The sequence below is a fragment of the Choloepus didactylus genome, chromosome 2, assembly GCF_015220235.1.
Source record: "Choloepus didactylus isolate mChoDid1 chromosome 2, mChoDid1.pri, whole genome shotgun sequence".
NCBI lineage: Eukaryota > Metazoa > Chordata > Mammalia > Pilosa > Megalonychidae > Choloepus > Choloepus didactylus.
The window spans coordinates 147,614,823-147,631,710 of record NC_051308.1 but is presented as its reverse complement, the minus strand read 5'-3'; positions in this window follow the sequence as shown (position 1 = coordinate 147,631,710).

Sequence of the window (16,888 nt, the reverse complement as noted above, 5' to 3'; positions counted from 1 at the left end):
AATGTGACATCTGCACTTCTGTGGTTCCAGCATGGATTGTTCTCACACTGAAAAAAAAACATCTGTGGGATTGAGTTAGTTCCACACAAGTCTAGAGAAACCCAAACTGAAATTTAAAAATATAATCAGACTTTCCTGCTACTAGATTTAAGCTTTGGATTTTCTGAATTACTTTCTGGCTTCCTCTTCTGGGCTTTCCTGTAATATTGCAGACATGAGACTGTTGTTAACTCGGAGCAACATTGTACTCTGTCTTGTCAAAGTACATCCCACAATTTGTTTATTATTACTCAGTATTTGCCTCCAAGACAAGGCTGAAGAATTCTTAGGGGCAAAGGGAGTCTGTTTTCTCTCCCTCCCTCCCTCATATTATTTTATAGGAAAGTCAGCCTTGCATTTCAGTGCACATTATCATAAAGACTGCTGAGCCGTTTTTTACACTGATTTTTAAGGAAACAGAATTTGCAAAACCTTTATTTTCTCTCCTTGCCTGAGCTGAAATATCACATCCAGGTTTAGCCCTTGTGGTCCTTCCTTCCTAGAAGTTGAAAGCTATGCTGGTTTCCTCTTTGAGCAATCTTCCAGGTCTAAAACCCACAAAGGTTATCTCTGTAAAACTAAGCCATGCAATCCTTTTTGCAGATTCTGGCCATAGTCATTTTACCTAACTGATCTGCAGCCCCATCTGGGATGTGAGTCTTGGCTCTCTGGGATTGAAGATAGCTACAGAGAAATTGTTTACACTTCAGTCCTGTGGGTTACATCATTGCATCTATAGAGTATGAATTTCATTAGGAGCTGCTGACTCTCCTGAAATCCTACAGGGCTTTAAGCAATATCAAGAGATGTATGTTTACCATTACATTGTTACAGAAAAAGTGCTGTAAATATTGACAAATTAGATGAATATTTGCATATCCACTAAAATTTTCAGGCAGGGGAGAGAGGAATTTGTTGAATGTTTGCATAGGATTTTGAATAAGTAGGGGATAGCTTTCTTCAAGATTAGAAAAATTCTAAAATCATTGCTATTTTCAAGAGGAGAAGGAAGAAAACTGGCTTTGGTAAATACGATCTCACAGCAAAGTTTCTTCTCCATTCATTGGACCGTGGCCAGATGATTTCTAATCAACTGCTGTTTGGAACCATTAAAAGTACACCCCTAAAATTTCACTGTTGATATTTAATGCATAGGAACAAATTGATTATTAAAATTATTCACTAACCTTAAAAAATATTTTACCTCCTTCAGTAAAGCTGAGTGTTTTAGTTTCACAGTTCCTAAATTAAATACCATACAATGGGTTGACTTAAAGAAGGGAATTTGTTGACTCACAGTTTTAAGAGTAGAAGAAGTCTAAAATTGAGGCATTAGCAAGGCGATGCTTTCTCCCAAGAATGTAGCATTCTGGGACTGGTTGCCAGTGATCCTTGGGTCCTTGGCATATCTGTCACATGGCAATGCCCATGGCAGTTTCTTCTCCTTTTTCTTCTGTTCTGTTGACTTCCAGCTTCTTGTTTCCCATTGCTTTCTTTCTCTCTGTCTGGATTTCATTCTGCTTATAAAGGACTCCAGTAATCTGGAGTAAAACCCAAACTTACTCATTTGGCCTCAACTTAACTAAAAATAATATCTTCAAAAGGTCCTATTTGTAATAGGTTCACAACCACAGGAATAGATTAATATTAAGACCATATTTTTCTGAGGTGCATAATTCAATCCCCAACACTGAACTTTAGCAGTTATCAAAGTTTTCTCCTTCACGATACCTCTTGGAGGCTTTGAGAAGTACACAAAGCTCCTAAGCTGTAATGATAATCATACAGGTTTGGCCAACCCCTTTCTGATTAGATCTTAGAATGTCAGAGAGCTGGAGGGGACCTCACAGACATTGTTTTACAGATGAGGATCCTGCAACCCGCCTGAGTGAAATAACTTGCCTAAATTCACAGGGCAGATCAGGTCTTCCACCCTGGGAGCTTTCTTTCCACTGACCGTACTTTCTCCTATTCACAATGCATGGAAGCAAGATTGAGTCATAAGTCTAGACTTACTTGATAAATTTATTCATCCATAGGTACTCAACAAAGTTCTACAACTGGTATAGACAATACTTGCAGTTTGGGGGAACTCACTGTTCTTAGACATAAATATTCTGATGGTTGTTCCTTGAAACATGCATGCATGGCACATGAAGAGGGGTTTGCGTTCCCTTTGCATAACCAGTGATGAAATGTAGTTGGTGAGGAGTCTGAAAATGACTGGTGCCATGTCCTTGTATTGTAGTGTTTGATGCCACACTCACTGCACTAAGTTGTAATTGTGAATTTACTTGTTAGTTTTCCCCTTAGAGGTCCCTAAGTAATAGGGACTGGGGTTTTTTCTTTAAATCTCTCAACCCTTTTGCACAATGACCAGCACATAATGGGCTCTTAATCTATTTTGAAGCAATAATTACTTTACGGAACCATGCATGTATCCCAATATTTTCATTGTTGCTCACGAGGTAAAATCTGTCATTGAAATTTTGCTATCTAGAGGCGAGTCAGTGAGTGTTCTATAATACTCAAATTGGTAAGAAAATACAATTTTGGGTTGAAGGGCACCACTTCACATCAAGCTCCAGCTTTCTAACCAGTGGTTAAATGACCCTTGCTGCATGTAGAAAATCCAATTAAGAAGAAAGGTAGTTGAACAGCAGAAAATAAATGTAGAAGTTTGAGAGATGGTTAGCGTTTTTCTAAAAGACTGAATTCTAGGGCGATTCAGAATATAACCAGTCATGTAATGATGCTATTAATAGCTTCCCTTGCATAGAAAGACTTAATGACTTTTCAGAATAAACTGTGAAAAATGTTTATCTCTACCAGAAAGGGATAAGATGAGCTTTATGATAGCAGGTCATATTGAGAGTAATTCATATATAGCTATTATATGCATATGAAATGGTAAAAGGAGCAGTGAAACCATTTTATCCAAAATTCAGAAAAAAAGGTAGTATATGGAAAAGGCCAGGGGGAATTAGGAGTTAGTGGGAACACAGAGTTCTGGAAAAAAAATATGACTCAGCAGAACCTAAGAAACATCTGGCAGGGTATAGTTAGTCATGGAAAAATTGGCAGTCATGATCATGCATTTTGTGAGAATAATTATATACTAGTCCAACTGTTTACACGTAGACCAAAACTAAATAGTCGAAAACAATGAAATCTGCTCTCCTGGCCATTCAAAAATACTTCTAGTAATTGTCCAGAATAGCGTATCAGAAGCTTTATAAAATAAGTTATCACATAGCATCAGTATTCTAAAAAACTATAATTTTAGCAAAAAAGCTTCCAGTTCAAACCTAGACAAGGATTAGTATTTTCAGCACTTAGCTATCTTTATAAATCTGGGGCTTACCAAACTACCTGTCATCTTTCACTTTGGTGAACAGTAAATGTCATTTTATTCTCTACATACAATGGCAACAAAATAGATGACTCACAAATGTAAACTGTGAATATTGTTCTAGTAACAAAAAGTCATTTAAAATGAAAGCCTTTACCCTATGTTCTTATTAATATAAAATTTGTAAAATTTTTACATGGTATTATTTCATGTAAGTGTCCCTGAATTCCCCATTTCTATAACTCCTTATACCTGACATATGACTGAATTTGATGGACAGAAATCCATTCTTTCAACAAGTTCTTGAATGTCTACCAGATGGTAGCTTCTTTGCTAGGCCCTGGTTGTACAAGGTAAAACAAAAGGTGTTCCTTACCTGTTAAACATATCATCATTCCTACTTACTATCCCAGTATTACTAGTTTGAATATTTTTTGTCAGCATTTTGGATTAGCTATGAAACAATCTTAACAACGTTATTGATTATTACATTTTATTTCATGGAAATTTTAAAAATACATAAGATTTAGGCATGTCATGGTTGGCCACCAAAAAGGAATCTTTAACTCAGAAAATTACCTAAGGATTTGCAGTACATGTACTTCATCTGTTTGAATGCAATTGATGAACTCTCAAATTTTTGCATATGGAAAAATAATATAAAGTCCAAAATTGAAAGATAACCCAATATAAGAGCAAGTCTAACAGAAAAACCACCAGATGCAGGATTCCTCAGGGGAAGAACAAAAAAATTAGTAAAATAACCAGTTCAAATCATGTACACAGGAGGTTTTATTCCTATTTAGATATTCATTTGTTGATTGAATCAGATAGTCACTTATTGAAATACATATGTGTGTGTATATATATATATCATATATATAATGAAATAGGCTATTTTGCAGATGCTCCATGATTTGAGCTGGTAACCCATCCATCACTTGCCTCCTTTGATGGATGATGCTGCCTCCTATTACATCAATTCCCCTTTTCAGCTCTCACGCCAGGAAGTCATTTCTTAACAAGCAGAATTATTTCCACACTGGAAACATGTTTGACTAGTCATAATTGCCATCCTATAACATTACCCTTTAAGTTACTATTTTGCAGCAACTCTTGGTTCTAAATCAACTATAAACAAGCCACAAAAATCAGCTATTCTCTCTTGTAGGAGGAATAATGGACATACACTATAGAGGATGCTTGTGGTGCCATGACAGTGACCAGCCTCTCAGAATTTGGTGAACTTTATGGACAGCTATTAAAATGGCCAAATTGAAAAGGCTGATCTTAAACCTTAATTTTAAGAATACTATTTATTTAGCATCTCCTATTATTCATGGGATGGTTAACCAGGATGCTGCCTTACACAGGTTAATAAATATTTATTGAGGGCTTACCATGTGTAGGGCAATGTACTGGAGCTATTGTAAGGTTCCCTTTCCTGAGTATCTTGCAAGCTAATCAGGGAGATGAGACAAATACATAAACTCTTACGAAAGGGGAAGGCGTATAAATGAAGTGGTATCTGTTGCTAGAAGATAGAGAACTCTGTGCAGGCGATGTCCCAGCGCCTCACACACTGCCTGGCACATAGTAAACCCTCTATATACATAAAGCTTTATTTAAAGACCTAATAGGGGTTCAGGCCCTCCCAGGAGATAGTTTGCCTCTCACTGTGGTGATGAAAGAATGTTCTCTGAAGGAAAGCAGTGTTTGAGCAGGACCACAGAGGAATGGCTGGGAGCGGGAAGGAAGGTGACTTCAGGGCTGAGGCCGGTTGAGCAGAAGGGAAGGTGCTTAATGTGTTTGGAGAGCAGGGGTCCTGTAGGAGAGAAGTTATGGGCCAAGGCTAGACAGGCAGCTCGCGGGCAGCTGGGTTTGCTCTGCTAAGGAATCTGGGCTTGATTCGGCAGATGGTAACTGTGCTGGTTTGTATATATTATGACACCCAGAAAAAGCCATATTCTTTAATGCATTCTTGCAGGGGCAGATGTATTAGTGTGGATTGGGTTGGAACCTATTGGTTCAGTGTCCATGGAGATGTGACCCACCGAACTGTAGGTGATAACTCTGATTGGATAATTTTCATGGAGGTGTGTCCTTGCCCATTCAGTCTTGGCCTTGTTTAGTTTACTAGAGCACTGTATAATCTCAGACGGAAGGAGCTCACAGCAAGCTGTAGCTGAGACAGACATTTTGAAGACGGCCGTCAGAAGCTGATGCAGACGTTTTGGAGAACGCCATTTTGAAACGCAACCTGGGAGCCAGCAGACGCCAGCCACGTGCCTTCCCAGCTAACAGAGGTTTTCCGGATGCCAATGGCCTTTCTCCAGTGAAGGTACCCTTTGTTGATGGACACTTTATGGCCTTAGGACTGTAACTGTGTAACCAAATAAACCCCCTTTTATAAAAGCCAATCCACTTCTGGTGTTTTGCATTCTGGCAGCATTAGCAAACTAGAACAGTACCTTACAGAGTTTCCCCTTCTGGTCATGGTATGTGAGAATTAAGCCAGGGAGAGACCCCAAGAAACTAAGTCCCTAACCCACATGATGTCTGAGGAATTGGCAGGAAGGTACGACCATAGGAAGCAGCATGAAGGAAAAATCAGCAGAGCTTAGTGACTGATTGTAGGCGGGGACAGGAGGGAGAGAGACAAATAGGTCTGGGGGCAGAGACTCGTGGCACCACAGGTGCAGATAGAGCCTGGAAGAGGAGGTGGGCAGCTCAGAAATTTTGAGTTTTAGATATACTGAATTTGTGGGGCAGCAGGACCTACAGGAGAGATGCCCAGCACAGAGAGTTGAAAATGGGGTACCAAGGCTTGGGAAGAGATTGAGGCTAGAGGTGGAAATTGGAAGCCATTTGTCTAGTGACTTGGTCAAAGATGTAGAAGTGGATAAGGTCTCCAAGAGAGAGTCTGTAATGGTAGTGAATCCATTAGCAAGTGACAGAAACCAGTAGAGCCTGGCTTCAATTAAAGGGGATTGTATAAGCTTACAAGGCTGAGAAACTCATAACGCCAAATAAAGGGCTGCAGAACCCAGGGCCTCAGGCACTGAATCTCTCTCTTGCTCTTGCCTGCTCTTTCTCCCATTTCTCATTTCAGCAGCTCTCCATTGTACTCTGCAGGTGGACTCCACATAGTATCTAGATATAGAATGAATTTTACATTTTAAAGAGGGGTTCATTGAGGCACAGAGAGGTTAAGTAATTTGCCCAAGTTTGCCTAGCTGGGAAGTGGCAGAGATAGGATTTGAACTCAGGGAACTGAACTTCAGAGTCCCCTCCATGACTAACCACACTATATTGCCTCTCCTTGATGACAGCACTAAATATGCACATTTCCCATGAAAGCTCAGTATAAACCACTGCTTGGATTTAAGTCTCTTTTTTTTTTCTTTTTCCTCAGTGTTCCCTGTCTTGTGAAGCTTATTAAGCTTCTGGCTTTGAAATATGGGGAATTTCCAAAACAAAGCCAAGCCAAAACCTGGCTTAGTCGAGAATAAAGGGCTCCTTCTTTTGCTTTTTTTCCAATTAATTTAGTCCTTAATGTTTTTCCACATCCAGGTTTTTTCCTCTCCAAAGCTGGGGAGGTGGGGGAGGGGAGGAGGGGAGAGAGGCTAGACCGGAAACTGGCTTCTTTGCCCTAACAACATGAAATAAATGTTTCTCAGCAGTTTCCGTTATACAGGTCATGGTTGCAGTTAATAAACTAGAGTTTGGGTTAGGAGGGACTTCTGACCTGCTTCTTGTTTATGGCATAATGACTTGATTCGTTAGTTTAATCCATAATCACCTCCACTTATCCACCAGCCATTCCACATTCCTTTTCTTGCTTATGAATTCATGCCCTACTTGTCATGAAACATCTAGGCTCACAATGGAACTTATAAAGAATCGAGCCACTTTTATTTCCCCTGGTCTATTTGTGTGATTTCTCCTTATGGAAGGCCCAGTAGGGACCTTCTGCAGATGAGGGCTGCCCTGCTAGGAGATATAGGAGCTGTCGCTGCCACCGACCCGACTCCAAAGCCAAATTGGCTGCCTTGTGCCAACCTCAGAACCTGCCCGGGAGCATGTCAGGCAGCCCCAGTGCCCGGGTGTCATTATGCCTTGCTTAGTTGAACAGCAGCCACCTCTGTGTGGTCATTTCCACATCACCAGTAAAACAGCTTAGAAAGACTTTGAAGTGTCTGCAGAAACCATGAAGGAGGCTGACCCTAGGAAAAATCACCTTGTGTCATTTTCTTCCCTCCAATTGTAAATATTTTTATCTTTTGGAAATCAGATCTAATAATCATTATGAGCAGTGTCAAAAAAAAAAAAAAAAAAAAAAAAAAAAACTGGGGGAAAACACAGCCAAGTGAGACAAATGTGTATATGTGTGTTGTATGTGTGCACGTGTGTATGTGTGTGTGTGTTTTGAGGGAGATGTGGGGGAAACTGGAGAGAACTTTATTTTCACCCCTGGAGGAGTTTGAAGCTGACTATATGGGCATGAGCCACAAGTATCCACCAGTTGCCTCCAAATACCCCAAGAAAAGCAAAGAACTTTCTCCCCATACTTGAGAAAGTCATTTTACCTCCCTCTCCAAGGGCAGAAAGGGTCATTTTATAACTGGAGATATAAATCATATAATGACACCAGGCAATACTAATACTTATATAAAATACATAATACTAATGTAAAATACTAATAGCTTCTTTTTGGCCCATGGGGGTAGGGGTGATATAGCACAACCTCGCTCAGTGACAGATTGCAATATCAACACATGAACAGAAAAGTACCTTCTCTGTCGTTCTTTTTCATGGAAATTCCACCCACCCTAAATTCCCCAAGAGAGCTGCTTCCTTTGGTGAGTCTCAGCTCTGACCTCTACACTCTTTCCTCAATGTATCTTGCACCTCTGCAGGTAATCTGGACTGTTTCTGACCCTGCTTTGGTCTCTGACAGTCGTATGTTGTCTCTGACCCAGCCTCCGTGAAAGTCTGGTCCCAGATCACTGACTCAGGCCTTTTCTTATCCTAAAGAATTGTGCATTCTGGCTCTTTGCTTCCTTCTGTGCCTGTGACCTGATGGGTAGGGCACTAAGTATTTTCAAGTCAGCATTTCAAAGAGTAGATTAAAAACAAGATAAAACTTTCATTCAAATGGATTCAGTTAATCCAGGAGCAAAGCACACTGGGTTTTAAGGCCATCTGAAATGGCCAAGGTCTTAAAATCAAAAGTAAGCATGAAAAGTGAGCCTGGAAAAGGACAACTCTCCTTGCACTAAGGAGGGAAAATTTACGTATGTGTGTGAGTATGTCCCATTTGATTATTAGGGTTTTAGTTTCCCCATCTGTAAAAAGGGAACAATTGACCAGCTCTAATATTCTATGCTTTGATATCTTAGAGACCTGGATGCGTTGGCCAGAGTTTATTTTTATGGCTGATATATGTCAGTTGTATTAAATAGTTATTATTTCCAAATTTCTTTTTAAAGTTTTTTAATTGACATTTATCTTCTAATGATTATTGTTCATAGTTTCTGTGAACTTATCTTCTAAACTGATTAATTCAAAGCATCTGATCTTTCCAGATATAAACTGACTTTGAGAGTTTGACACTAAATTCAGACCCCACCCCTATTTCTTTGTCATTATTTCTTTGAAATTAACTCAGGTATTATAGGGGCCATTTGCTTGTGGATCTGTTTATTTTACTTCAGCATTAGTATGTGCATTAACTATGGTTTATTGCAGTATTAACACTGCCAGTTGGTAGTTGCCAGCCCAGTTGGCGCACAATGAATACACAGCTTTCCGGGCAGAATAGCTTCATCAGACATATCATGCAAAAGGGGACGGGCTGGGTGATGCCCTGAGGGGGCGGCGAGGCAGAAGCTGGTTGCTGGACAGGTTGGGTACCTGTTCCTTCACGTCTATCACTTTCCATCTTCAACAGGGTCATGCTGTTCTGGGAAGGGCTTTGGGGAGGAGAGAACTTAAGAGGACAGAGAGTGATTCACTAAGCAATTTTCTGGGATTCTCTTACCTACTTTAATACTGTCCCAGGCAAACTAATCAGAGTCTCCCTTCAGCTCAGAACTCTTGAAATCTTAATTCTGGATGATAATGGACAAGTAATGGTGGTTTTCCCCCAACACCAACATCCTAACATGCCCATCTTCACTAAATACCTCTCTAAATAAGTAGATTTCCCTTTGCCTGAACACTTCATAAATTAGTAATTGTTTTACCAGCATTGATAAACATTTCCATCTAGATTATTACTGTTTAGTCACTAACAAAAAGAATGTTATTGCTCCTTCTCTCCGTACTGACGTGGAGAGCTGGAGCATGGAGACGCAGAGCCCACGGAAACTCTTGGCGTCCCAATCACCTGAGTTCCCTCCTTCACCACCCAGGAACTTGCCCACCGAGCTGGAGTGATGCCTGCCCTGTCAAATCTCCATGATGCTGGGTCCCAAAGGAGGTGAAGGATTTGTGCTCAAGCTCTGTGGCTTGCCCTGGTCTTGCTCTACTGATGAAAGGAATCATCTGTGAAATGCTGGGGAAATGAAAAGCAGAATTAAAGAAACAAAATGGATATTTATCAGCTGGAAGCCAGCCCTAGAGTGCCACAGTCTTCAAGGAGAAGATATCGCCTTGCTGATGCCTGGATTTTGGAATTCTCCTAGCCTCAAAACAGTGAGCCAATAAATTCCCATTGTTTACTCCTCCAGGAAAGTAGGCAGAAAGCCAGGAACTGCATGGACTGGACACCACAGAGCAATTTGACTTTGGGCATACTTCATACAACACTCATGAACACGTTGAACTGCTGAGATCAGCGAAATCTCAGACTGGGAGCCTCCCTACACAGCCCAGCAGCCCAGAACCACCCTGGGGGGACGGCACTCACCTGTGACATAGCACAGTCATCCCTCAACAGAGGACCAGGGGGTGCACGGCCTGGAAGAAGGACCCGCTCGCAAGTCTCAGGAGCCATACGCCAAAACCAAGGACTTGTTGGTCAGTGGCAGAGAAAAACTGTGGCAGGACTGAACTGAAGGATTAGACTATTCAAGCAGCTTTAAAACTCCAGGAACACCAGGGAGATTTGATTGTTAGAGCCACCCCCCTTCCCTGACTGCACAGACACACGCCCCATATACAGGGCGGGCAACACCAACTACACATGCAAGCTTGGTACACCAATTGGACCCCACAAGACTCACTCCCCCACTCACCACAAAGGCAAAGCAGGGGAGAACCGGCTTGTGGAGAACAGGTGGCTCATGGACACCACCTGCTGGTTAGTTAGAGAAAGTGTACTCCACGAAGCTGTAGATCTGATAAATTAGAGATAAGGACTTCAATTGGTCTACAAATCCTAAAAGAACCCTATGAAGTTCAGCAAATGCCAAGGGGCCAAAAACAACAGAAAATTATAAAGCGTATGAAAAAACCAGACGATATGGATAACCCAAGCCCAAGCACCCAAATCATAAAATCAGAAGAGACACAGTACATAGAGCAACTAATCAAAGAACAAAAGATGAACAATGAGACCGTAGTACGGGACACAAAGGATATCAAGAACACCCTAGAAGAGCATAAAGAAGACATTGCAAGACTAAGTAAAAAAATAGATGATCTTATGGAAATTAAAGAAACTGTTGAGCAAATTAAAAAAGATTCTGGATACTCATAGTACAAGACTAGGGGAAGTTGAACAACAAATCAGTGACCTGGAAGATGACAGAATGGGAAATGAAAGCACAAAAGAAAGAATGGGGAAAAAAATAAAAAAAATCGAAATGGACCTCAGGGATATGATAGATAATATAAAACGTCCAAATATAAGACTCATTGGTGTTCCAGAAGGGGAAGAAAAGGGTAAAGGTCTAGGAAGAGTATTCAAAGAAATTGTTGGGGAAAACTTCCCAAATCTTCCAAACAACATAAATACACAAATCATAAATGTCCAGCGAACTCCAAATAGAATAAATCCAAATAAACCCACTCCGAGACATATTCTGATCACACAGTCAAACACGGAAGAGAAGGAGCAAGTTCTGAAAGCAGCAAGAGAAAAGCAATTCACCACATACAAAGGAAACAGCATAAGACTAAGTAGTGACTACTCAGCAGCCACCATGGAGGCGAGAAGGCAGTGGCACGATATATTTAACTTTCTGAGTGAGAAAAATTTCCAACCAAGAACACTTTATCCAGCAAAGCTCTCCTTCAAATTTGAGGGAGAGCTTAAATTTTTCACAGACAAACAATGCTGAGAGAATTTGCTAACAAGAGGCCTGCCCTACTAGAGATACTAAAGGGAGCCCTACAGACAGAGAAACAAAGAAAGGACAGAGAGACTTGGAGAAAGGTTCACTACTAAAGAGATTTGGTATGGCTACATTAAAGGATATTAATAGAGAGAGGGAAAAATATATATGACAAACATAAACCAAAGGATAAGATGGCTGATTCAAGAAATGCCTTCACAGTTATAACGCTGAATGTAAATGGATTAAACTCCCCGGTTAAAAGATATAGATTTGCAGAATGGATTAAAAAAAATGAACCATCAATATGTTGCATACAAGAGACTCATCTTAGACACAGGGACACAAAGAAATTGAAAGTGAAAGGATGGAAAAAAATATTTCATGCCAGCGACAGCCAAAGAAAGCACGTGTAGCAATATTAATCTCAGATAAAATAGACTTTAAATGCAGGGATGTTTTGAGAGACAAAGAAGGCCACTACATACTAATAAAAGGGGCAATTCAACAAGAAGAAATAACAATCATAAATGTCTATGCACCCAGTCAAGGTGCCACAAAATACATGAGAGAAACACTGGCAAAACTAAAGGAAGCAATTGACGTTTCCACAATAATTGTGGGAGACTTCAACACATCACTCTCTCCTATAGATAGATCAACCAGACAGAAGACCAATAAGGAAATTGAAAACCTAAACAATCTGATAAATGAATTAGATTTAACAGACATATATAGAACATTACATTCCAAATCAACAGGACACACATACTTCTCTAGTGCTCACAGAACTTTCTCCAGAATAGATCATATGCTGGGACATAAAACAAGCCTCAATAAATTTGAAAAGATTGAAATTATTCACAGCACATTCTCTGACCACAATGGAATACAATTAGAAGTCAATAACCATCAGAGACTTAGAAAATTCACAAATACCTGGAGGTTAAACAACACACTCCTAAACAATCAGTGGGTTAAAGAAGAAATAGCAAGAGAAATTGCTAAATATATCGAGATTAATGAAAATGAGAACGCAACATACCAGAACCTATGGGATGCAGCAAAAGCACTACTAAGGGGGAAATTTATAGCACTAAACGCATATATTAAAAAGGAAGAAAGAGCGCAAATCAAAGAACTAATGGATCAACTGAAAAAGCTAGAAAATGAACAGCAAACCAATCCTAAACCAAGTAGAAGAAAAGAAATAACAAGGATTAAAGCAGAAATAAATGACATAGAGAACAAAAAAAACAAGAGAGGGTAAATATCACCAAAAGTTGATTCTTTGAGAAGATCAACAAGATTGACAAGCCCCTAGCTAGACTGACAAAATCAAAAAGAGAGAAGACCCATATAAACAAAATAATGAATGAAAAAGGTGACATACCTGCAGATCCCGAAGAAATTAAAAAAATTATAAGAGGATACTATGAACAACTGTATGGCAACATACTGGATAATGTAGAGGAAATGGACAATTTCCTGGAAACATATGACAACTTAGACTGACCAGAGAAGAAATAGAAGACCTCAACCAACCCATCACAAGCAAAGAGATCCAATCAGTCATCAAAAATCTTCCCACAAATAAATGCCCAGGGCCAGATGGCTTCACAGGGGAATTCTACCAAACTTTCCAGAAAGAACTGACACCAATCTTACTCAAACTCTTTCCAGACATTGAAGAAAATGGAACACTACCTAACTCATTCTATGAAGCTAACATCAATCTAATACCAAAACCAGGCAAAGATTTGGGTAGTTTTCCCCAACAATTTCTTTGAATACTCTTCCTAGATCTTTACCCTTTTCTTCCCCTTCTGGAACACCAATGAGTCTTATATTCGGACGTTTTATATTATCTATCATATCCCTGAGGTCCGTTTCGATTTTTTCAATTTTTTCCCCATTCTTTCTTTAATGCTTTCATTTCCCATTCTATGAAGCTAACATCAATCTAATACCAAAACCAGGCAAAGATGCTACAAAAAAAGGAAAACTACCGGCCAATCTCCCTAATGAATATAGATGCAAAAATCCTCAACAAAATACTTGCAAATCGAATCCAAAGACACATTAAAAAAATCATACACCATGACCAAGTAGGGTTCATTCCAAGCATGCAAGGATGGTTCGACATAAGAAAATCAATCAATGTATTACAACACATTAACAATTCGAAAGGGAAAAATCAAATGATCATCTCAATAGATGCTGAAAAAGCATTTGACAAAATCCAACATCCGTTTTTGATAAAAACACTTCAAAAGGTAGGAATTGAAGGAAACTTCCTCAATATGATAAAGAGCACATACAAAAAACCCACAGCCAGCATAGTACTCAATGGTGAGAGACTGAAAGCCTTCCCTCTAAGATCAGGAACAAGACAAGGATGCCCGCTATCACCACTGTTATTCAACATTCTGCTGGAAGTGCTAGCCAGGGCAATCCAGCAAGACAAAGAGATAAAAGGCATCCAAATTGGAAAAGAAGAAGTAAAACTGTCATTGTTTGCAGATGATATGATTTTATATCTAGAAAACCCTGAGAAATCAACGATACAGCTACTAGAGCTAATAAACAAATTTAGCAAAGTAGCGGGATACAAGATTAATGCACATAAGTCAGTAATGTTTCTATATGCTAGAAATGAACAAACTGAAGAGACCCTCAGGAAAAAGATACCATTTTCAATAGCAACTAAAAAAATCAAGTACCTAGGAATAAACTTAACCAAAGATGTAAAAGACCTATACAAAGAAAACTACATAACTCTACTAAAAGAAATAGAAGGGGACCTTAAAAGATGGAAAAATATTCCATGTTCATGGATAGGAAGGCTAAATGTCATTAAGATGTCAATTCTACCCAGACTCATCTACAGATTCAATGCAACCTGAATCAAAATTCCAACAACCTACTTTGCAGACTTGGAAAAGCTAGTTATCAAATTTATTTGGAAAGGGAAGATGCCTCGAATTGCTAAAGACACTCTAAAAAAGAAAAACAAAGTGGGAGGACTTACACTCCCTGACTTTGAAGCTTATTATAAAGCCACAGTTGCCAAAACAGCATGGTACTGGCACAAAGATAGACATATAGATCAATGGAATCGAATTGAGAATTCGGAGCTAGACCCCCAGATCTATGGCTGACTGATCTTTGATAAGGCCCTCAAAGTCACTGAACTGGGTCATAATGGTCTTTTCAACAAATGGGGCTGGGAGAGTTGGATATCCATATCCAAAAGAATGAAAGAGGACCCCTACCTCACCCCCTACACAAAAATTAACTCAAAATGGACCAAAGATCTCAATATAAAAGAAAGTACCATAAAACTCCTAGAAGATAACGTAGGAAAACATCTTCAAGACCTTGTATTAGGCGGCCACTTCCTAGACTTTACACCCAAAGCACAAGCAACAAAAGAGAAAATAGATAAATGGGAACTCCTCAAGCTTAGAAGTTTCTGCACCTCAAAGGAATTTCTCAAAAAGGTAAAGAGGCAGCCAACTCAATGGGAAAAAATTTTTGGAAACCATGTATCTGACAAAAGACTGATATCTTGCATATACAAAGATATCCTACAACTCAATGACAATAGTACAGACGGCCCAATTATAAAATGGGCAAAAGATATGAAAAGACAGTTCTCTGAAGAGGAAATACAAATGGCCAAGAAACACATGAAAAAATGTTCAGCTTCACTAGCTATTAGAGAGATGCAAATTAAGACCACAATGAGATACCATCTAACACCGGTTAGAATGGCTGCCATTAAACAAACAGGAAACTACAAATGCTGGAGGGGATGTGGAGAAATTGGAACTCTTATTCATTGTTGGTGGGACTGTATAATGGTTCAGCCACTCTGGAAGTCAGTCTGGCAGTTCCTTAGAAAACTAGATATAGAGTTACCATTCGATCCAGCGATTGCACTTCTCGGTATATACCCGGAAGATCGGAAAGCAGTGACACGAACAGATATCTGCACGCCAATGTTCATAGCAGCATTATTCACAATTGCCAAGAGATGGAAACAACCCAAATGTCCTTCAACAGATGAGTGGATAAATAAAATGTGGTATATACACACGATGGAATGCTACACGGCAGTAAGAAGGAACGATCTCGTGAAACATATGACAGCATGGATGAACCTTGAGGACATAATGCTGAGCGAAATAAGCCAGGCACAAAAAGAGAAATATTATATGCTACCACTAATGTGAACTTTGAAAAATGTAAAACAAATGGTTTATAATGTAGAATGTAGGGGAACTAGCAGTAGAGAGCAATTAAGGAATGGGGAACAATAATCCAAGAAGAACAGATAAGCTATCGTGGGTAAATTTAACATTCTGGGAATGCCCAGGAATGACTATGGTCTGTTAATTTCTGACGGGTATATTAGGAACAAGTTCACAGAAATGTTGCTATATTAGGTAACTTTCTTGGGGTAGAATGGGAACATGTTGGAAGTAAAGTAGTTATCTTAGGTTAATTGTCTTTTTCTTACTCCCTTGTTATGGTCTCTTTGAAATGTTCTTTTATTGTATTTAAAAAAAATTTTTTTTTTTATTTTTCATACAGTTGATTAAAGAAAAAAAAAGTTAAAGAAAAAAACAAGGAAAAAAATATGTAGAGCCCCCTTGAGGAGCCTGTGGAGAATGCAGCGGTATTGACCTACCCCACCTCGATGGTTGCTAACATGACCACAGACATAGGGGACTGGTGGTTTGATGGGTTGAGGCCTCTACCACAGGATTTACCCTTGGGAAGACTGTTGCTGCAAAGGAGAGGTTAGGCGTCCCTATAATTGTGCCTAAGAGCCTCCTCCCGAATGCCTCTTTGTTGCTCAGATGTGGCCCTCTCTCTCTACCTCAGCCAACTTGAAAGGTGAAATCACTGCCCTCCCCTCTACGTGGGATCAGACACCCAAGGGAGTGAATCTCCCTGGCAATGTGGAATATGACTCCCAGGGAGGAATGTAGACCCGGCATCGTGGGATGGAGAACATCTTCTTGACCAAAAGGGGGATGTGAAAGGAAATGAAATAAGCTTCAGTGGCAGAGAGATTCCAAAAGGAGCCGAGAGGTCACTCTGGTGGGCACTCTTAAGCACAATTTAGACAACCCTTTTTAGGCTTTAATGAATTGGGGTAACTGATGGTAGATACCTGAAACTATCAAACTACAACCCAGAACCC